The following is a 24775-nucleotide window of genomic DNA, read 5'->3' on the forward strand; positions in this document are numbered from 1 at the left end:
TTATCGCTCTCTGTTTTTCTGTCTTTATGTCTCTCCCTTTCTTGTTTTAATGAGCCCAATTAAAGGGTTATCACTATTGATCTTTTCATAAAATTTTTTCTTAGTTTCATTTATCTCTTCTATTTTGTTTATTTTATTTTTAGCTTTTATTTCATTTGTTTCTGCTCTAATCTTTACTATTTATTTCCTTCTTCTATATTTAGTTTTTTTTTTTCCCTAGCTTCTTTAGGTGCAAGATGAAATTGTTTATTTGAGATTTTTATTTGTTTCTTGAGGTTGGCCTCTATTGCTATAAATTTCCCTTAGAACTGCTTTTTCTACATCCTAAAGTTTTTCGACCATTGTGTTTCATTTCATTTTATTTCCATGTACTTTTTCATTTCTTCTTTGATTTCCTGTTGCACCCATTCCTGTTTAGTAGCATCTTATTTAACTTCCATGTATTTATGGTCTTTCTAGATTTATTTCTTGTGGTTGATTTCCAGTTGAGTAGTGTTGTGTTCAGGAAAGATGGATGGTATGACTAATCTTTTTTAATTTGCTGAGGCTTGTTTCATGATCTAGTATGTGATCTCTGGAAAATGTTTTGTGTGCACTTGAAAATAATGTATATTCTGCTCTTTTAAAATGGAATGCTCTGAATATGTTTTAAATACATCGCCTAGTGTGTCATTAAAAGCCATTATTTCCTTGCTTATTTTCTGTTTGGATAATATTTCCATTGATGTGAATGGGGTATATACTAGTATTTTTGTATTATTGTCAATTAGTTTCTTTCTTTATGTTTGTTATTAGCTCTTTCATGTATTTGAGTGTTCCTATGGTGGGTGCATAAACATTAACATTATTATATATTTTTGTCAGATTGTTCCTTTTATTATTATATAGTGTCATTATTTTCTTCATTACCATCTTCATTTTAAGGTATATTGGATACGATATACGTATTGATACTCTGGCTTTCTTTTGACACCAATTTTCATGATATTTCTCCATCCCCTCACCTCAACCTGTATGTACATTTAGGTCTGAAATGAGAGTCTCTTTAGACTAGATATACATGAGTCTTTTTTTTTTAATTCATTGTGTCATCTTGAGTTGTGATTGGAGCTCTTAGTCCACATACATTCAAAGTAATTATTGGTATATATTTATATTCACTTCTTATTTTGTGGATGTTTGTGAAGAATTTCTCTGATTTGTCCTTGTCTTTCCCCCTTTCATGGTTTGCTGATTTTTTTAAAGATTTTATTTGTTTGACAGAGAAAGAGAGAGTGAGAGAGGGAACACAAGCAGGGGGAGTGGGAGAGGGAGAAGCAGGCCTCCCCCTGAGCAGGGAGCCTGATGTGGGGCTGGATCCCAAGATCCCAGGATCATGACCTAAGCCGAGGGCAGACGCCCAGTGACTGAACCACCCAGGCTTCCCAGTTTGCTGATTTTCTTTAGTGATATATTTAGATTTCATTCTTTTTATTATTTGCATATTACTTAATGGTTTTTGATATATGATTACCATTAAGTTTGTATAGAACTAGTTCCACAAATAGAAGTCTATACTAGGTTGATGACTTATTTACTTTGAACCTATTCTTTACCCCTTCTTTCATTTTAGGTATACGTTGTCACATTTCATATCCTCACATTTCATATCCTTTAATTTTTTGAGTTCCTTAACTGATTTTTTTTACAGAAATATTCACTTTCACTTCTTTTGTGTTTCCTTCCATACTTGCACTTTTGTTCTTTCTTTTTCACTCAAAGAGTTCCCTTTAATATTACTTCCAGTTGTGACATAGTGGTCTTGAATTTCTTTAGAGTTTTTGTTTTTGTTCTTATTTTGTCTTGGGAACACCTTATATCTCCTTCTGTTCCAAATGATAATCTTCCAGGATAGAGGATTCTTGGCTGCAGATTTTCCCCTTTCAGTATATATATATATATATATATATATATATATATTTATAAATTTTCCACTGACATTTCAGTTGATAAGTTCACAGGTTTTCCCTTGTTGATAACTTGTTTCAGATTTTCCCCTTTCAGTATATATATATATAGAAAGTGGCATGATACATATATATACATATCATGCCACTTTCTTCTGGTTTCCAAAGTTTCTGTTGAAAACTCCCTTGCTAGCCATAAAGGGTTTCACTTGTATGTTACTATTGTCTTTTGTTTTGCTGATTTTTTTTAAATCCATGCATTTTCCAAATTTAGTAAATGTTTTGATGTGGATCTGCTCTTGTTGATTTGTATGGGGGCTCGCTTTGTCTCCTGGATCTAGGTATCTGTTTCTTCTCCTAGCTTATAGAAATTTTCAGCTATTATACCTTCAAATAAATTCCCTGCCCCTTTTCTCTTTTTTCTTCTTCTAGACTTCTATAATATGAATGTTATTGTATTTGATGCAGTCACTGAATTCCCCAAGTCTATTCTATTTTGCACAATTTTTTTCTCTCCTTTGTTCACCTTGATTACTTTACATCACTGTCTTCTAGGTTATTGATTCATTTCTCTCTTCTTCCAGCCTGTTATTTTTCATTCCATCATACACGTTTCTAAATTCATTTACTGAGCCACTTATCTCTACTATAATAATTACTTAGTTCTTTGTTAAGGTTCTCACTCATGTCTATCACTCATTTCTCAAGTCCACTGTTTATTCTAAGATTATTGCTTTAAATGCTCCATCAGGTATGTTATTTATATTTACATCATTTTGATCTCTCACCATGACTATGTCCTGTTTTATGTTGGATAAATTTCTCTGTCTTTTAATTTTTCCTGATTTTCTGTGCCTGTTTCTGTGTATTAGGAAAATCAGCTACATCTCCTGTTCTTGAGGGTAAGGACCTTATGAAGAAGAGGTTTTGTAGTCTCCTACAGTGCAATGTCCACTATTCACCAGAATTTGTCACTTCATGGGTGTCTGCTATGTGTGCTATATGTGCCATACTATTGTCACTAAACTGTGTTTACTGTCAGTCCTGCCATCTGAAATGGATTTTGCTGCCTGTTACGGGCATGGCTTGGTCCCTGTGTTGTTAAATGGATAGTCTGGGGCCATCCATGCTGGAGTTGGATCAGATCAGATGTTTGACAGAGCTGCAGTCTAGATGGAACTGCAGTGTTCTTCCTGTGTCGTCCCTGATTGGCTCTTTTTTGTGGGTGGAGCCTGCCATCAGTTCAGATCTTTGTCCCCTGCCCATTGTTCAGACTATAGTCGAAATGCTATGTATGTTTAATTCCCATCTCCATAAGGAAAGAGTCATTTTGGTGTGGTGCTAGCCACTGCTGGGATGGCTCTCAAAATCTCTTGCTTGTGACATGTTTCTCTTTTTCAAATCTGAACTAAAACCTTGTCATGTAGGCCATTCCTGACTGTAGGTTTTCCCTTTCAGCAACTGGATATATCACACCACTGTCTGCTAACCTATAAATTTTCGACTGACATTTCAGTTGATAAATTCACAGGTTTTCCCTTGTTGATAACTTGTTTCTTTCATGGTGTGTATATGATTTTCTCTTTTTCTTTATTTTTTAACATTCTCTTTATTTTGTGTTCCCATGTGGAGGACCTTGAATTTATCTTGTTTGGAACCTCTGCATTCCTTGGACTTGCATGTTTATTTCTTTCTCTAGGTTAGAGTTTTCATTATTTATTTAAATAACTTTTCTATGTCTATCTGGTTCTTCTTTCTTTCTTTCTTTCTTTCTTTCTTTCTTTCATTCTTTCTTTCTTTCTTTTTTTCTTCTGGGTTCTTTATAATATAAATTTTTGGATTGTTCGGTGTTGTCCCAGAAGTAACTTAATCTATCTTCATTTTTATTTCATTTTTAAATATATTTTATTTTACTTATTTTGAGAGGGAGAGCAGAATGAATGAGAAAGAGAGCATGAATGCAGGATGGGCAGAGGGATAGGGAAAGCAGCCTCCTTGTTGAGCAAGGAGACTGAAATTGGACTTGATCCCAGAACCCAGGATCATGACTTGAGTCAAAGGCCCAGGATGCTTAACTGCCTGAGGTACACAGGCACCCCATCCTCATTTTTAAAATTATTTTCCTTTTGTTATTCAACTTGTTTGTTTTCCATTAATTTGTCTTCTGGGTCTCTGAACTGTTCTTCAGCATCCATGAATCTAATGTTGGTACTTTCTATTGTGATTTTTATCCCCATTGTTGTATTCTACATCTCTGCTTGCTTTTTTAGATTTTTCTCTCTCTTTAATGAAATTTTCACTGATTTCTTTTACCCTTTCCTCCAGACTGGTGAAGATTTTTGTGATCATTACTTGAAATTCTTCATTTGGCATTTTTTTTTTAAATGGTGTTTTTTCCCCCTGTTTTTTTTTTTTCCTTTTCTGTTAGTATATATTATACTTCTGTCTCCCAGTTTTGTTTGTGTTTCTGTGTTTGGTTCCATGAGTCAAGTGAACAGCTTCATCTTTTAAACCTGAAGGAATGTTCTTATGTGGTGTTCCCTATGTAGATTCTGAGTACTTGTTGACTTTTGCTGACTCATTTGAACTGCAGCTGCATATGTTAATTGCTCTTTTGTACTGTGGCTTTTTAGAGAAAGAAATACTACTATTACTACTAATATAATAAATAATAAAATATTAAGTTTAAAAAAATAAGAAGGGAAAAGGAAAAGAGAAAAAGAAAAATAACATGAAAGTCCAGAAATGAAAATGAACCCATCCAAGAAAAGAACAATAACAAGAGTAACAAAATTCTGGATCTTATTTTCTTTGTGAAACACCCACAAGGATGGTATGGACTTGCAAGCCCTGTGCTCTCTCAGGTTCCTAGCTCACTGTTGGCCATACCTAATTATTGTCTGAGCTTTTAGTGTGGAGAGTGAGAGAGCATCATTTCAGGTTTTTAGTTCATTTAAACTCTAGTTGTTTGCTATGTTCCAGCATGACCAAGACTAATGTGAATATGTGGACCCTCAGCTTGCTAAGGTCACACGCTCTGGTGATGATAAGACTTTCCAGTTATGGCATCTGGACCCTGTTGCTCTCTGGGATTTTAAGGTGGAGTAGGAATGTAAACTGAATTTCTCTCCAATCCCTCTTACCTGGAGAGCATTCCAACAGATTTACACCTTTGGCCAAATTCTACTGTTTTATCTTTCATATGCTACTTGCTCTTCTAAACCACAGTCAACATTTTTGTGCCCAGGGACAGAGGGATTTGTTCCCACTTTCTATCCTTCATAGCATCTGGAGTAGGGGTTCTCTTTGTTACTGTGTCTCAATGTCTCTTGTTATTCTCTTCCCATTCTCTGTACCTTTACTTGTTCAGAAGCTATTCAGTCATCCTTCAATACTTCGTCAGGAGGGACTTCTCCATAAATACATATAACTTGGTGTGTTTCATGGGGGATGTGAGTTCAGGTTCTTTCTATGTTGCCATCTTGGAACTGCTTTATATATTTTGAATATTAACTCATTGTCAAGTATCTCATTTGCAAGTATCTTCTGCCATTTAATGTGTTAATTTTTTTTGTTTGTTTTCTTTATTGTTTCCTTCACTCTGCGAACGTATTTATTCTAATGTGGTTCAAATACTTTATTTTTGCTTTTGTTTCTATTGTCTTAAGAGACAGGCCTAGAAAAATAATGTTATGGCTGATGTCAGAAAAATAACTGGTTGCTTTTTTGTTTTGTTGTTGCTGTTGTTGTTTTTCCTCTTTGAATTTTATACTCAGGTCTCACGTTTAAGTCTTTCATCCATTTTGAGTTTATATTTTTCTATATGGTGATAGAAAGCGTTCCAATTTTCTTTTGTATATAGCTGCCCATTTTGCACAACACCAATTATTAAAAATACCATCTTTTCCCCATTGTATATTATTGCCTTATTTGTTATAGACTAATTAACCATATAAGCATAGGTTTATTCTTAATCTCTTTATTATGTTATATTGAGCTATGTGTCTATTTTTGTGATTTTATCATACTGCTTTATTATAGTTTTGTAGTCTGTCTTGAAATCTGGGATTGCAACAACTCCAGCCATGTTCTTTCTCAAGTTTGTTTGCTTATTCAGTGTATTTTCTGGTTCTATGCAAGTATTATTATTATTTGTCTTAGTTCTGTGAAAAATATTATTGGAAATTTGATAGGAAATGCACTGAATCTGGTGATTGCTTTCTCAGTATAAACATTACAATGTGACTAATTCTTCCAATTAATCAGCATGGAGTATTTTCCTATTGTATATGTTGTGTTCTATTCCATAAATTAATACATATATATGTGTATATACACATGCATATATATGCATACATATACATATTACATGTACACAAACATATATTATATGTTATTTAAATATTATATATACATTATTTAAATATTTATACACAATATGTGTATATATACATTTATGTGTGTATATGTGTATGCATATATATTTCTGTATATATGATCATATAATATATATGTATGTATGTGACTATATATACACAAATATACATATTATATAACATATTTTGTGTGTATATATACACAAATATACATATATAATATTTATACAGTAATATACATCATATATATGCATATATACATATACATATACATATATACATGTCTATATCTTTATCTAGAGATTTAGATATCAATATCTAAATTGAGTTTAGATATTTAGATATCTAAATCTCTAGATAAAGATATAGACATGTATATATGTATATGTATGTATAAGATATATGTGTATATATATGTATGGATATATATAGGATATATATAGGATATATGTATATATATATAGGATATATATAGGATATATAGATATAGATATGTATATAAGCATCCTATCTATATATATATGCATATGTGTGTGTATATGTATATGTATATATGTGTATATATATGTGTAATATATAGGATATATAGATATAGATTTAGATATAGATATGTATATATGTATCCTATCTATCTATCTATAAAGGATACAGTCTTTGACTTCCTTGATTAAATTTATTCCTAGATATTTTATTAGTTTTTTATAATTGTAAATGGAATTGTTTCTATTCACCTTCTGCTACATTATTATAGTGTACACAAATCCTATCAATTACTGAGTAGTAGATTTTTATCCTTCAACTTTACTGAATTAATATATTTGAATTTTTTTGGCAGTCTTTAGGGTTTTGTTATATATAGTATTACATCTGCAAATAAAGAAAGTTTTATGTTTATTATACCAATATGGATTTCTCCTTGTATAGGCTTCACCTTTTTATTTATTTTTTTTATTTAAACTTTTCAAATATCCAGCTCTTGGTTTCATTGACTATTTTTATTATTTTACTCTGTCAATGATTTCTGATCCGATCTTTATTTCCTTCCTTCAATTCACCTTAGGCTTTGCGTTTTGTTCTTATAATTTCTTTGGGTGTAAAATTGTTTTGTTTTGTTTTGTTTTTTAAGCTTTTTCTTATTCTTGGTTTAGGCCTGTATCTCTATATATTTCTGTCTTAGAAGTGGTTATTTTGGGGTCACCTGGATGTCTCAGTGGCTTACATGACCTCAGGGTCCTGGGATCCAGCTCTGGGATCCAGCCCCATGTTGGGCTTTCTGCTCTGCAGGGAGACTGCTTCCCTTATCTCTCTGCCTGCCTCTCTATCTACTTTAGATCTCTCTGTCTTTCAGCTAAATAAATAAAACATTAAAAAATAAAGTGTTTATTTAGGGTCTCAAAGATTTTGAAGTGTTGTGTTTTATTTTTACTTATATGTATGTGTTGTTTTGTTTTGTTTTTAATTTCTCCTTAGAGTTCTTTGTTGACCCATTGGCAGCTTAGTATCATGTTTAGTATTCACATGTTTGTGCTTTTCCCAGTTTTGTTGTTGTTGTTGTTGTTTTGATTTTTTTTTTTCTTTCTTCTTTTTGTGATTGATTTTTAGCTTTATACTGTTGTGGCTGGGCAAGATACATGGTATGATTTCAGTCTTTTTTTTTAATTTATTGAGCCTTGTTTTGCAAACTAATTTGTTATCAGATCTGGAGAATATCCCATGTGAATTTTAAAAATATATATCCTAATGTTTTGGGTGCAATTTGTATCTATCTTTTCTCCCTCAATCTGGTGTAATGTGTCATTCAAAGACACCGTGTCATTATTGGGTTTGTTTCTTTGTTTTTTGTTTGTTTGTTTGTTTTGTTTTTGTCTTGTTATCTATCCATTGATTTAAATTGAAACTGAAGTCCTCTAAACTTTAAAATTTATTTGTCTGGGAAACTCTTTATCTTTCCTTTAAATATGGATGAAGATTTCACTGTATTTTTGGAGGTATATTTTTTTCTCCTTTAAACACTTTCAATATATCATGCAACTTCTTTCTGTCCTGTAAAGTTTCACTATATAGAGATGGCACATTATCAGAATAGTCAAAGCTGAGGTGTGTGTAAACCGAGGTGTTCCAGTACTCTCCACACAGGGGATGGCATGGATTGGTCGTTAGATCTGAGGTAGGGTATAGGTCAGATGTCCCACTATGATCCACACAAGGAATACTCTGGTCGGACTGCTAAAGGAAAAGTGGACACAGGTCATCATGGTTTCTAAGCTCTCATCACAGCATATCCTCTAGCAAGATAGCTGAAGTCAACATGGTTGCAAGTCATAGTGTCTTGGGGCTCTTTACACTGAGTGTGCCCTGGTGGGCTAAAATTGAGTTGGGTGCAAACTGGGATATCCCAGGATTTTCAGGATTCTTCAGTTCCTGTGATATCCCGGCTAGGGAGCTCAATCATAGGCTCATACAGATAGGCGTATTCCAGGACACTTTATATTGAAAATTCCCTTACTGGGAAGCTGGCTCCAAAGTGGATGGCAACTTGGAGGTCTGCAATAGGGGTGTCCTAGCAAGCTATCAGAAACCAAAATTGCGCTGGTCTAAAGTGATTAGTGTTGCTTTTCATTTGTGTCATCTTGGCACTGAGACTGGAGCTGAGTGACTGATAACCAAGAGTTTCACTGTGTGCACCACCTTATGACCACCTTGTGGCATGTCTGGAGCTGGTGAGGTACTGCTTTTTAAAGAGAACTTTTATTATATAAACAGGTAGTTTATAAAATGCTGGGGTTCTCTACTTAGAGAAAAGGATCATCAGGTGAGTGTGTAAAGTGTAATTTAAAAGAGAATCCAATAAAAGTAATATTAATAGAGAAAAGAACAAGGAAAACAAGAGGCGTTGTTGGGAAGATAAGGAAAAAACTGAAATGAAGAATAAAGTTTCTTGGTTAAAATAATAAAATTTCATCTATAGAGAACTATATAAACTTTATTAATATCTGAATGTAAAACAGCAGAGAATAAACATTGTCATAGTAAAGGTGTAAGGATAGTTTGGCTACTTCCATGAAGAGTTAAATAAGTAACAGGAAAATTAAAATTTAGAGAGATATTATTAAAAAAATAACAATTAAGGAAGTCCAAATAATATATTTCCTGGGGGAAGAGAGGAAAAAAACAAAATTTAAAAAGGTATCAAAATAAGAGGAAGATAATTCACAAAGTGAATGAGTTGAATTTTTAAATGATGAGATCTATTTTATTCTCAGAAGAAGAAGTTGTGAACAGAAACCATAGAGCATGGTGCAGTTTTGTGAAATCCATGAACACAAGAAACAGAGAGACTCCCTCAGGATCATTCAGAGAGAGAATAAACAAATATACATAAACATAAAGTTATTGTGAGTTTTAGTGCATGGGTCATCAATGTGCATAAAGAGGTGGGAAGATGAAGCAAACACCCTGAAATCCAAATAAGTCAAATTTTAAATTTAAACTGTTTACAAAATTAAAATAATACTTATGGGGGCAGAATCCTTGATATCTGGTTAATAGGTTGCTTTGTTTTGTTTTTGTTTTTGTTTTGGCTGTGCAACATGAAGTAATTTATTTCTGGTTATAGAATTTTAGGTTTAAACTTACTTTCTCAGTAATAGAGCTCAAAAATAATATAATCATCTGAAAATGTCATTTAACTCAGTCATATGAGATTGATTTAAAAAAATAGATTAAGGTGTTGTTAGATTAGAGGAGAAATTTAGGCCTCATCATAAAAATATATTCATGAACAAAATACCTCTTTCACCTCTACTACCTGCTTTTTCCAGGTTATCATGAGGCCTCAGTAGGAATGGCGACATTCAAGCATTCAGTTCTTATTTCCAGTCAGCTTTCTCTACAGTCTACACTTGTCAGAGAGTGATCACATTTAAATGTGCTGTTCATTTCACTACTCAAAATCATCCGTGGTTTTCCTCTCCATGCAGAGTAAAAATTAACAACTTCACATGAAGTGCTTTGTCACCTGCTACTGAAGTTATTTTTTTAATGTACTCACAATCTAGTTTCTTATTATCTGTTTCCTTGAGGTTGCACTAGTCTCAGAAGTCACCCTGTCAGACCCTCACCATGTGCTTTTCATGGACCCATTGTTAGTCATACTCTCCCTGAGACTACAGTCTTTGTTGCTCTATATGTACTCTAACTTATTTCTAATGTTTCTATATCCTGGTGAGAGAAAGTGAGATTAGAGCTCACCTTTGCACTTTGACTCACTGCATTGCTCTCAATGAGTGCAAAAAACTAGCTGTAACATACAGTTAGCCCTCAATAAATAAAGACTAAACACTGAATTCTAAAGTTAGTCACAATCTTGTCCATAGATGTATAACCAACAAAATTAAAAACACAGTCTACTGATTACACTAATTAGTGAAATTTATTATTGGCTGTTAGTAACTAGGCAACCCAATAAATAAAACCATAACATTAATTTCCCTTTGGAATAGAACACCTTGATAAATTATAAATCTTAGACAATGTTTAAGTGCATTAGAGGCCAGTAAGAGAAGTAAAATTACCATGATCTTTAGGCCCCTTCTTTCTTCCTCCTGTGGTATGAATAAAGTCAGTTTTGAAAGTTATATAACTTTTCAGAGGATCAACATATATAATATCTATTTTGAAATGAGATTCTATAATATTCTTCTGCCCTTGCTATGGCAATACTCAGGATAAGAAAGCTTATGAAGACAAGAAAGTGTAACTGCCATGTGCCAGGATTGGAAGTATACTATTAAGTGATTTCTTGGAAGTAAAAACTACTTAGCCTTAAAATATTTTGGATTTAATAACTTATTTTAGATTTGAGAAAGATAAGAGTTAAAATTCATATTTTTCAAATAATGAAAACTAAAAAGATGTAAAGGGATAATTTTATTCTTTGTTGCACAAATTGTTTGATTTAACAATGCCAGGTTTCTCTATGGTGAGTTTCAATGGGAGAAATATATATTTTCTAAATTTTCTTCAATTTAAGGTATTTCACTTTTTATGACTTTTTAAAATTCTATATTATAATATTTTGATGTAGAGAATATATTATAATTACCATATGTATAAATCTTTGTGATATATTTTAGCTTTTAACATGCTAAGTTTAAAGTATTAAATGTTAAATTAAATCACAATTAATAAGAGTAAGTTATAAATAAAGAAACTCAAGATGAAACTTAAAAAATATGTAATAACACTAAGTGTTAAGGGAGGAATGCTATATTTTTATCCCCCAAAACATTAATCACTTGTGTATGAGTTAGATTTAATCTTTAGGAAGTCTTTAAGGAATTTTTCCCAGTTATTTTGTATCTGTCACATTAGAAATGACAAACATAGATGGATTTCTCTTACTCCATCACTCAACATTTTAGTAATATTATAAGAAGAAGAATTCATAGTATTTTAACAGGGACTGTTATATCTAGGTATATAGATAGATATCAACTTTAATGTAATTATTACAAACATATATTTTAAATAATTCAGAAGATTTGTACATCTTGGACTGAAATACATTCTAAAATATATTTTATTAAAGTATGTTTACTTTAATAAAAGTATAAACAATAAAAGTATATTGTTTTCATTAAAGTATCTTCAATTATCATTTCTAATATATTATTTTTTTATATTACCACTATTCAAAATCCAACAACCAGCATTTTTTCAGGATCCTTCCATTGTCCATCACAATGGAGTGTCTTATCATGTATTTATGGCAAATTATGAATTAATAATATAATCGTTATATATTTATATATAATATTTGTGATGTATATTATATATTGATTATGTATTTTATTATTATTATTACTATTCTAGTAGGAAAGTGTGGGAGAGAATATTGTATAGTACAATATTAACATTTTACTAAATTTACATTAATAAAATTTATACAAATAGAAGAAATTGTCATGTCACTGTAAAAGAAGTTGACAATCACACTCATCAGACTAAAAGTATTTATATGTATATCCAACAGTGTGGTCCCTGCTTCATACCACAGATTCAATTTTCATTAATCTTATGGGAAGGAAAGAGGAAGACAAGGAAAGGCATTGGGAGGGAGTGGGCTTGAAAACTGTAATAGTTTGCAAGTACATGCATTTTAGGATAAGAGTTATATGATGAACAAGAGAAAAAAAAAACTTTGTAGAGAAAACATTTTCAACTCCTAGTATAATAATGGGAAAAGCCAGATGGTAGGGGGAATAGTGGGTAAATTGGTGACTAGGAGGCCAATAATCTTGTTCATATAATGTAGGATTTTTGATAGCTACAGTATTCAGGAAATGTGTCATATGTAAGTATACACATAAAACTATATAGTTTTATGATAAATACCTTGGGTATTATTAAGAAAAAAATGATTTATATTTAATCTGTTAAAATTTTTAAATATAAGGACATCTCTAAGCTGCGTGTTTTGCAGATGGTAAGGAAGTTAAAGATTTCGTAGTTTGCCAAAGTAATCTGTTTTTTTTTCCCTAAAAATTGTTTACTTTTCAACTTCTTGAAAGTATGCTGAAATAAGTTTTGTTTTTCATGAGATATGATTAAAGGACTTTATGACTGAGACACATTTTAATAATTGTAGGTTTGTCACTCTGAATTTACTCAAAGATATAGAGAGGATAGACTGTTGTTCAGGTTTTGATAAAGTCAGTTGAATTTTCAATACTTCAGCACTTCTCACAGGACATATTTTGACAACATAATAATGGCACATTTACATGAGTTGAAACTAAAGTGGTTCAATAGAACAGTATTATCCAAGTAATGATTGGTGATCAATACACTGAATAGGACCTAGAAGAAAGTAATTGCTGTGTTTAATTGTTTGTGTAATTGCCATATTTAGAAGTCCATTTTATGCTCAATATTGAAAAACATTGATAATGATGTGTTTTTTTTATTTAATTTTTAAAATTTATTTTCAGTGCAACAGTATTCATTGTTTTTGAACCACACCCAGTGCTCCATGCAGTCTGTGCCCTCTCCAATACCCACAACCTGGTTCCCACAACCTCTCAACCCCAACTCTTCAAAAACCTCAGATTGTTTTTCAGAGTCCATAGTCTCTCATGGTTCACCTCCCCTTCCAATGTCCCTCAACTCCCTTCTCCTCTCTAACTCCCCTTGTCCTTCATGCTATTTGTTATGCTCCACAAATAAGTGAACCCATATAAAATTGACTCTCTCTGCTTGACTTATTTCACATCAGCATAAGCTCTTCCAATCCTGTCCATGTTGCTACAAAAGTTGGGTATTCATCCTTTCTGATGGAGGCATAATACTCCATAGTGTATATGGACCACATCCTCCTTATCCATTCGTCCATTGAAGGGCATCTTGGTTCTTTCCACAGTTTGGCGACCATGGCCATTGCTGCTATAAACATTGGAGTACAGATGGCCCTTCTTTTCACTCCATCTGTATCTTTGGTGTAAATACCCAGTAGTGCAATGGCAGGGTCATAGGGAAGCTCTATTTTTAATTTCTTGAGGAATCTCCACACTGTTCTCCAAAGTGGCTACACCAACTTGCATTCCCACCAACAGTGGAAGAGGGTTCCCCTTTCTCCACCTCCCATCCAACACATGTTGTTTCCTGTCTTGCTAATTTTGGCCATTCTAACTGGTGTAAGGTGTTATCTCAATGCGGTTTTAAATTGAATCTCCCTGATGGCTAGTGATGATGAACATTTTTTCATGTGTCTGATAGCCATTTGTATGTCTTCATTGGAGAACTGTCTGCTCATATCTTCCGCCCATTTTTTTTTATATATAATTGTCTGTGCTGTGTGTGTGGAGTTGCAGGAGTTCTTTATAGATCCTGGATATCAACCATCATTTGTCTGTACCGTCATTTGCAAATATCTTCTCCCATTCCGTGGGTTGCTTCTTTGTTTCTTGACTGTTTCCTTTGCTGTGCAGATCTTGAGGAAGTCCCAAAAGTTTATCTTTGCTTTTGTTTCCTTTGCCTTTGGAGACACTTCTTGAAAGAAGTTGCTGTGGCTGATATCAAAGAGGTTAATGCCTATATTCTCCTCTAGGATTCTGACGGATTCCTGCCTCACGTTGAGGTCTTTTATCCATTTTGAGTTTATCTTTGTATACGGTGTAAGAGAATGGTCGAGTTTCATTCTTCTACATAGAGCTGTCCAGTCTTCCCAGCACCATTTATTGAAGAACTGTCTTTTTTTATCACTGTATATTTTTTCCTCTTTTGCTGAAGATTATTTGACCATAGAATTGAGGTTCCATATCTGGGCTCTCTACTCTGTCCCACTGATCTATGTGTCTGTTTTTATGCCAGTACATTGCTGTCTTGGTGATCACAACTTTGTAGTAAAACTTGAAATCAGGTAACGTGATGCCCCCAGTTTTATTTTTGTTTTTCAACATTTCATTAGCGATTCGGGGTCTCTTCTGATTCCATACAAATTTTTGGATTATTTGCTCCATCTCTTTGAAAAATACCAGTGGAATTTTGATCGGAATGGCATTAAAATTATAGATTGCTCTAGGCAGTATAGACATTTTAACAATGTATCTTCTTCTGATCCAAAAGCATGGAAAGGTCTTCCATCTTTTTGAGTCTTCTTCAATTTCTTTCTTGAGTCTTCTGTAGTTTCTTGAGTACAAATCCTTTACCACTTTGGTTAGGTTTATTCCCAGGTATCTTATGGTTCTTGGTGCTATAGTAAATGGAACAGATTCTCTAATTTCCAATTCTGTATTTTCATTAGTCTATAAGAAAGCCTCTGATTTCTGTACATTGACTTTGTATCCTGCCACATCGCTGAATTGTTGTATGAGTTCTAGTAGTTTGGGGGTGGAGTCTTTTGGGTTTTCCATATAAAGAATCATGTCGTCGGAGAAGAGAGAGAGTTTGACTTCTTCATTGCCAATTTGGATACCATTTATTTCTCTTTGTTGCCTGATTGCTGTTGCTAGGACTTTGAATACTATGTTGAATAAGAGTGGTGAGAGAGGGCATCCTTGTCGTGTTCCTGATCTCAATAGGAAGGCTGCAAGCTTTTTTTCCATTGAGGATGATATTTGCTGTGGGTCTTTCATAGATAGATTTTATGAAGTTCAGGAATGTTCCCTCTATACCTATACTTTGAAGCATTTTAATCAGGAAAAGATGCTGGATTTTTGTCAAATGCATTTTCTGCATCAATTGAGAGGACCATGTGGTTCTTCTCTCTTCTCTTATTAATTTGTTCTATCACATTGATTGATTTGCGAATGTTGAACCATACTTGTAGCCCAGGAATGAATCCCACCTGGTCATGGTGGATAATCTTTTTAATGTGCTGTTGGATCCTGTTTACTAGGATCTTGTTGAGAATCTTAGCATCCATATTCATCAGTGATATTGGTCTGAAATACTCCTTTTTGGTAGATTCTTTACCTGGTTTGGGGATCAAGGTAATGCTGGCTTCATAGAAAGAGTCTGGAAGTTTTCCTTCTGCTTCAAATTTTTGAAACAGCTTCAAGAGAAGAGGTGTTATTTCTTCTTTGAACGTTTGGTAGAATTCCCCAGGAATCCCTCAGGTCCTGGGCTCTTGTATTTTTGGAGATTTTTGATCGCTGCTTCAATCTCATTACTAGATATCGATCTATTCAGGTTGTCAGTTTCTTCCTGGTTCAATTTTTGGAGTTTATAGTTTTCCAGGAATGCATCCATTTCATCTAGGTTGCTTAGCTTATTGGCATGTAACTGTCTATAATAACTTCTGATGATAGTTTCTACTTCCTTGGTGTTAGTTGTGATCTCTCCCTTTTCATTCATAATTTTATAAATTTGGGCTTTCTCTCTTTTCTTTTGGATTAGTGTGACCAATGGTTTATTGATCTCATTGATTCTTTCAAAAAACCAGCTACTAGTTTCATTGAAATGTTCTACTGTATCTCTGATTTCTACCTCATTGATCTTAGCTCTAATCTTGATTATTTCCCTTCTTATGTGTGTAGTTGGTGTGATTTATTGTTGATTCTCCAGTTCTTTAAGGTGTAGAGACAGTTGCTGTGTTCTGGATTTTTCAATTTTTTTTCAGGGAGGCTTGGATGGCTATGTACTTCCCCCTTAGGACTGCCTTTGCTGTGTCCCATAGGTTTTGGACCGAATGTCTTCATTCTCATTGGTTTTCATCAATTGTTTCAGTTCTTCTTTGATCTCCTGGCTGATCCAAGCATTCTTAAGCAAGGTGGTCTTTAGCTTCCAGGTGTTTGACTTCCTCTGAACTATTCCCTGTGATTGAGCTCCAGTTTCAAAGCATTGTGATCTGAGAATGTGCAGGGAATCATCTCAGTCTTTTGGTATCAGTTGAGTCCTGAGTTGTGACCCAGGATGTGGTCTATTCTGGAAAAGGTTCCATGTGCACTTGAGAAGAATGAGTATTCTCTTGTGTTAGGGTGGAATGTTCTGTATATATCTATGAGGTCCATCTGGTCCAGTGTGTCATTCAATGCTCTTGTTTCTTTATTGATTTTCTGCTTGGATGATCTGTCTATTTCTGAGAGCGGCTTGTTAAGATCTCCTACTATTAATGTATTCATATCAATATGACTCTTTATCTTGATTAATAGTTTTCTTATGTAATTGGCTGCTCCCATATTGGGGACATAGATATTTACAATTGTTAGATCATCTTGGTGGATAGCCCCTTTAAGAAATATGTAGTTTCCTCCTATATCTCTGACTATAGACTTTAGTTTAAAATCTTAATTGTCTGTTTTGAGAATCGCTACCTGGCCTTCTTTTGAGGCCCATTGGCATGAAAGATGCTTCTCCATCCCTTCACTTTCAGTCTGGGTGTATCTTTAGGTTCAAAATGGGTCTCTTGTAAGCAACATATGGATGGGTCCTTTCGTTTTATCCAATCTGCAACCCTGTGCCATTTTATGGGCGCATTTAGGCCAATCACATTGAGAGTGATTATTGATAGATATGTTTTTATTTACATCATGTTACCTTTGAAGTCTTTCTTTCTGTAGATTGTCTCCATATTTCTGTTCAATGCTATTCTTCGGATTTTGCTTCTTTTATAGAACCCCCCTTAATATTTCCTGCAGTGTCGGCTTGGTGGTTGTATCATCTTTAAGCCTTGCTGGTCTTGGAAACTCTTTATCTCTCCATCCATTTTGACTGTCAGTCTTGCTGGATAAAGTATTCTTGGCTGCATGTTCTTCTCATTTAGTGCCCTGGATATATCTTGCCAGCCCTTTCTGGCTTGCCAGGTCTCTGTGGACAGGCCTGACATTATTCTGATGATCTTTCCTCTATAAGTAAGGAGCCTCTTTGTCCTAGCGGCCTTCAAGAGATTATATCTACAATTATGATTCCTCAATTTGACTATCAGGTGTCTTGATGTTTTTCTGGAATCTACAATCTTGAGTGGAGACCGTTCGGCCTCTAGTACATGAACGCTGATTCCATTCACGAGATTGGGAAAATTTTCATGAAGAACTTGTTCCACTATATCTCCTAGACTTCTTTCTTTCTCCTCCCCTTCAGGGATTCCAATAATTCTGATGTTGGAACATTTCATGGCATCATTTATTTCCGTGATTCTGTTTTCATGGCTTCTAAGCTGTTTGTTCCATGCTTCCTCCTGATCCTTTCTCTCTATCTGTTTGTCCGCCAGATACTAATTCAATCTTCTGTCTCAGTTACCCTAGCTTTGAGAAAATTTCCATTAGATTGGAACTCATTGAGAGCATTGTGAACCTCATCTCTGGTAGCATTCAGCTCTGCCCTAAAATTGTGAACATCACCTCTGGTCACTTTCATTTTGACCCTAATCAATTCCCTTTGGTCATACATGGCTTTCTCCAACCTAACTATCGCCTGGGTAATTGTTAGCCTGAATTCTCTTTCCGACATATTGTCTATGTTGATAGCCATTAGCTCTGTTGCAGAAGGCCGATCCTCTGTACTTTTCTTCTGTTGGGCATTCCTCCTCCTAGTCATTTTGGTGAGAGATGACTGAACGGATGTAGCTGGATGTATCGACTGTGGTGCAGTCAAGGTGCATTCTGGAACGCTTCTGAGCAATCAGAATTCCCCACCCAAATGAGAGAAAAAAGAAAAAATAAGAAAAATAGAGAGACTGGAAAAAAAGGGAAGATAAAAGAGAAGGTTCAGCCCTAATGCGCCCCAAGGTAAGATATATGAAGTATACAAACAAAAACAGACAAACAATAAGACTGATAAAAGTATATGCCAAGAAAAAAATATATATGTGCAAATGAAGAAAGAACCTGGTCAAAAAGAACCCCAAGTGTAAGATTTATATGCTATCAGGACAAACACAAAAACACAGAAACACTGGTGGAAGAAAAAGATGGGAGAGTGGTTATAAATTCTCTGTGTGGGAGAGGAAGGTTGTTTTGTTCTTCCTGGATGTATCTTGATATCTTTGTTAAAGGACTCAACTTTCCTAAGATAAAGGGGGATTAAAAATTTGTTTACCTATAGGGGTAGTATTCATTGGGGAAAGGGGATTACCTTGAAGTTTAACTCTATAAGATTATTAGAAAATAAAAGTAAAAAAGGAATAAACTAGTCGAAACTAAACTAAAATTAAAAAAAAAGTAATTTAAAAAATAGAAATGCAAAAGAAAAACACAGGTGTATGTATCAAAAAGTTCAGGTTCGAAGGTTATTATGGAATTTGATGTACTGGACAGCTCACTGTGATGGTAAATAGGTTAAAAAATTATCTATACTTTAAAAAATGAGCCAGAATAGTGGGAACAAATTAAAAATAAAAGTTGTCCTATGAAGTAGTGGTGGTTGTTCTCTTGTGTTTTCTTTTTTTTTTTTTTTTCTTCCTTGTTGTTTTTCTGGGGGAGGGGCCTGCCACGTGGGTTTTCAGTAGATGATGTTCTCTGAGTTAAGCCGTCCTGCCCCCATCAAGGGGGTGGGGTCTGAGGAAACTGTTTTTTTTTCAGGCATTTTTCTCTGCAGGTTTTTATGTTTATTCACTTTTTTTTTTCTCTCTCGCCTTGACCGCTTTTGATGGTTTTTGTAGGTTTAGAGGAAAGCAAACTGCACCCTGACCTCCCTCTCAGAGAGAAGCCTCAGCCTGGCTACAGGGCCCAAATAAATTCCCCCTTGGCCGCTGGCAGAGCAGGTTCTGAGTCGCGGTCCCTGGGGATGCAGGATCTTTTGCTTGTACCCAAAACCATGGCAGCGGCCACTGTCTGTGCAGCTCCAGACTGTGAGAGATGTTCCAAGTAGGGATCGCACACTGAGACTTTCCTGATGCCCTGGGCTGGAGTGCTTGGTCTTTCTGAGTCAGAGAGCACAGGGCTGGCGCCTGTGCGCACCTCTCTCAGGGGAGGGCGCGGGGCGCGACTAGGACTCTAATAGCATGGCATGGCACTTGCGTGGGGACTGCAAAAAGGCTGTACTTCTGCTGGCTGGGTGAGGCTCCCAGCCCCTCACAGGAGCAGGACCCCTGGCACTCTCAGGTGCGCTGGTTGTCAGGGACAAAGACCTGGTTTCTCCACCGCACTCTCTCTGGCTCTGTGCCAGGGGTGGCCTGTCCTGGGTCTGGGGACTTAAGCCTCTGTCCCTAGCCACCCAGATTCCCACAGTTCCCCCCACCCCCATGATCCTTTGCTCTTTTTGAGAGCTTTCTACCAGACTCCAAGTTAATGCTGGTCCCCAGATGCAGGGCACTCTCATATTGGGATATTACTTTCCAATGGGTCGTCTCTGGTGGCTCCCTCCCCCTTTTGTTCATCTTCCGATATCAGTCCCACATTCCCACTCCACTTTACCTGCCCACTGGCGTCTTCTGCTCCTGTAGAGATCCAGACATGTATAATTCTGATCTCTGGCTGATTTTGTGGGTGATCGGAGTTCTTTGGAAGGTAATCAGCTCACTTTAGAGTACAGGTTGAAAGGGTGCCTCCTCCTACTTCCCCGCCATCTTATCTCCCCAAAAGCAATAATGATGTTTTATTACTATTTTTATATACATTGTGCCCCCAATACCAACAAGTCTCACAGTTGGGAAATAATTTATCCTCATGGGATTTTCTACTAACAAAAATACCTGGGTTTTTCATTTAGTGCTCTTCTTTTTGATTTAATTCTCTGCTCTGATGGGCAATGTCTTCATCATGACCACAACTTTGGACCAGAATCTCCACACCCCCATGTACTACTTTTTGAATAATTTATCTTTTGGGGATCTCTACCTAATTTCAGTCACCATTCCCAAATCCATTGCCAATTCCTTGTCTCACAGTAACTCCATTTCATTCACTGGCTGTGTTGCCCTGGTCTTTCTGGTGTTTTTTCAACAACTACAGAACTACATCTCCTGATGGAAATGTGCTTTGATCATTATGCTGCCATATGCCATCCCCTGCACTATGAAATCTTCACAAACAAAGACGTGTGTTCAGTTGACAGCGGTATCTTGGTTGGGTGGGGGTCTGATTTCTCTTTTGCACAGAGCAGGTACCTTCTCCTTATCCTTGTGGGTCTAACATAATCCATCCGTTCTTTTGGGATATCCCACAGTAACAGGCTATTTCTTGCTGAGGAAATTTAATAAGAGAAATTGTACCTATACTCATTAGTGTGGTGTTGGATATCTGCTGTTTTATTTAAATCATCATGTCCTATGTGAATATCTTTTCTACTGTGAATATTCCATCAACAGAATGTCAGTCAAAAGCCTACTGTACTTGCCTTCCACATCTGGTTGTAGTTGTATTATTTCTCTTTACTGGCATCTTTGCTTATCTGAAGTCAAATTCAAGGACTCCTTCCATTAGTGACCTTTTAATTTCTATATTCTACATGATGGTGCCTCGAGCCTTCAATCCTATTATATACAATTGAAGAAATAAAGCCATGAAAACATCACTGAAGATGTTACTAAAAAAAAATCAAAAAATAAAAGCTATTCTCCCCCCTTCTTTTTTGCATTTTCAGTAATGAGTATCATCTATAATTTTTCACACATTATTTCTAATGTTTTTTTCTTTTTTCATTTTTTTCTAGAACAGTTTTAGTTTTAAAAAATGAGAGGGAATCAAGAAATTTTCTGTACAACCCCTACATCCACAAATTCATAAACTTCCTGAGTGATAATATAAGTCATCAGAATCACATTTTTAAAGAAAGATACACCTACACTGAAACCTTATGATTAATCCAAAGTTCATATTTACATTAGGGATTCTCTTAGTGTTTTACATCTATGGATATGGAAAAGCACATAATGACATACATTCATCACTATAATGTCTCAAAGAGCATTTATACTACTCCAAAATTACATCATACCTGCCCATTTTTGTCCCCTAACCTCCATCAGTACAGATTTTCAATAATCCTTAATTGTCTCCATATTTTTGGCTTTCCCACAATGTCATGTAGTTGGAATCATACAATATATAATCTATTCAGATTTGCTTTTCTTATTTAGTACTATACATTTAAATTTTCTCCATGTGATTTTGTGGCTAGATAGATCATTTCCTTTTATTGCTGTAAAATATCCCAGTATCTTCATATACCATAATTATTTATCCACTCGCCTACTAAAGAAACATTTTGGTTCCCTCCAGATTTTGCCAACTAACAATAAACCTGTTATAAACATCCTTGTGCTGTTTTATTTGTACATAATTTTCCTTTGGATAAATATAGAGGGGCATGTTTACAGAATTGTGTGGTAAAATTATATTCAGTTTTTAAAGTTTTAATCCTAGTATACTTAACATGAAATGTTATATTAGTTTCAGGTGTACAATACAGTGATTCAACATTTCCATACATCACCCTGTATTCATCACAACAAATGCATTCCTTAATTCCCATCACCTATTTCATCCAACTCCACCTTTGGTAACCATCAGTATGTTATCTATAAGTCTATTTCCTATTTTTTTTTTCATTTTTTTCTTTGCTCGGTTGTTTGGTTTCTTAAGTTCCACATACTAGTGAAATCATATCGTATTTTTTTTCTCAGACTGACTCATTTCACTTATTATCATACTTTCTCCATCCATGCCTTTGCAAATGGAAAGATTTCTTTAATTTTTATAGTTGAATAATATTCTATTTCTTGTTTGTTTGTTTTAAATAATATTTTATTTTTACTTGTATATACTACTTATTATTTATCCATTCATCTATTGATGTTCATTTGAGCTGATTCCATATTTTGGCTATTGTAAATAAGGTTGCAAAAAACATAAGGGTGTATGTAGCTCTTTGAATTTGTGCTTTTATATCTTTGGGGTAAATCATCCAAGAGTGCCATTACTAGATCACAGGGTAGCCCTATTTTTAACTTTTTGAGGAACCTCCATACAGTTTTTATCAGAGGCTGCACCTGTTTATAATCTCACCAACAGTGTAAGAGGGTTCCATTTACTCCAAATCCTTGCTAACACCTGTTGTTTCTTATGTTGTTAATTTTAGGCGTTCTGTCAGGTATGGGGTGATATCTCATTGTGGCTTTGATTTGCATTTTACTGATGATGAGAGATGTTGAGCATATTTTCGTGTTCCTATTGGCCATCTGGAAATCTTCTGGGAGAAAAGGCTGTTCATGTCTTCTGCCCATTTTTAATTGGATTTTTTTTTTCCTGGGTGTTGAGATATATCAGTTCTTTATGTATTTTGGATACTAACCCTTATCAGATATGTTATTTGCAAATATCCTCTCCCATGACATAGGTTTCCTTTTAGATTTCTTGATTTCCCCTTCACTCTGCAGAAGTTTTTTTTTTTTTTTTAATGCAGTCCCATAGTTTATTTTTGCTTATTTACCTTGACTCAGGGGACAAACAGACAAATTTTGTTGTGACAAATGTAAGAAACATTACTGCCTCTGATCTCTATTAGGACTTTTGTGGTTTCAGGTCTCATATTTAGCTTTTTAAGCCATTTTAAATTTATTTTGTTTATCATGTAAGCAAGTGCTCTGGTTTCATTCTTTAGAATGTAGCTGCTCAGTTTTCTCAATACCATTTGTTCAAGAAACCTTTTTTTTTCCCATTGAATATGCATCCCTTCTCTGTTAACAATTAATTGACCAAATAATTTTGAGTATATATCTGGATTTTCTACTCTGTTCTATTGATGTATGAGCCTATTTTTGTGCCACTGCCTAACTATTTTTATTATTGCAACTTTGTACTGTAACTTGAAGTCTGGAATTTTCACACCTCCACTTTGCTTTGATTTTCAAGATTTTTTTTTGGCTATTCTGTATAAATTTTAGAATTCCTTGTTCTAGTTCAGTGAAAAATGCTGTTGATATATTGAGAGGGATTGCTTTAAATGTATAGATTGTTTTGTGTAGTGTAGATATTTTAACAATATTTGTCCTTCAATATCACAAACATGGATTAGCTTTCCATACCTTTGTGTCATCTTAGACTTCATTCATGAATATTTTATAGTTTTCAAAATACAGATATTTCATTTCCTTACATATATTTCTGGGTGTGTTATTATTTTTGGTACAGTTGTAAATGATATTTTTTTCTGAATTTCTCTCTGCTGCTTCATTATTGCTATATAGAAATGCAACACATTTTTGTACATTGATTTTGTGTGCTGCTATTTTAACTGAATTCCTTTATCAGTTTTTAGTTTTTTGGTGAGTCTCTTGTGTTTTCTATATATAGCATGATGTCATCCTCAAATAGTGAAAGTTTTACTTCTTCCTTACCAATTAATATGGTTTTACTACTTTTTGTTGTCTAATTGCTGTGGCTAGGAATTCCACTACAATGTTGAATAAAAGTGATGAGAATGAACATTCTTGTCTTATTCCTGACTTAGAGGAAAGGCTCTCAGTTTTTTTCCCAAGGGAGTGTAATGTTCACTGTAATGTTTTCATTGATCACCTTTATCATGTTGAGGAATGTTCCCTCTAAACGTACTTTGTTGAGGTCTTTTATTATGAAAGTTGTTGAAACTTGTCAAAATTTTTCCATGTCTATTAAAATTATCTTATTTTTTAATCATTTGTCTCATTGATGAAATGTAACATGTTGATTGATTTGCAAATATTGAACCGACTTTTTATCCCAGGAATGAATCCTACATGAATGAATTTTTAATGTATGGTTGGATTGTAACGTATTGTTTCCTAGTATTTTGTTGAAGATTTTTTCTCTGTTTTTATTCAAGACATTGCACGGTAGTTCTCCTTTTCCATAATGTCTTTATCTGCTTTTGTAATCAGGGTGATATTGACTTCATGGAATGAATTCACAAAATTTCCATCCTCTTCTATTTCTTGGAATAGTTTAGGAAGAATAGGTATTAATTCTTCTTAAAATGTTTGAGCCAAGATGCCCTTCAACAAATGAATGGATAAAGAAATATGTCCCATATATACAA

General features: G+C 34.5%; 1 pseudogene; it reads left to right on the forward strand.

The window, feature by feature from the left end:
- LOC116859267 overlaps positions 1–21286 on the forward strand; it is a 64540-nt pseudogene extending 43254 nt beyond the window's left edge.
- Positions 21287–24775: the final 3489 nt, after the last annotated feature.

The sequence above is a fragment of the Lontra canadensis genome, unplaced genomic scaffold, assembly GCF_010015895.1.
Source record: "Lontra canadensis isolate GAN:19392208 unplaced genomic scaffold, GSC_riverotter_1.0 scaffold152, whole genome shotgun sequence".
NCBI lineage: Eukaryota > Metazoa > Chordata > Mammalia > Carnivora > Mustelidae > Lontra > Lontra canadensis.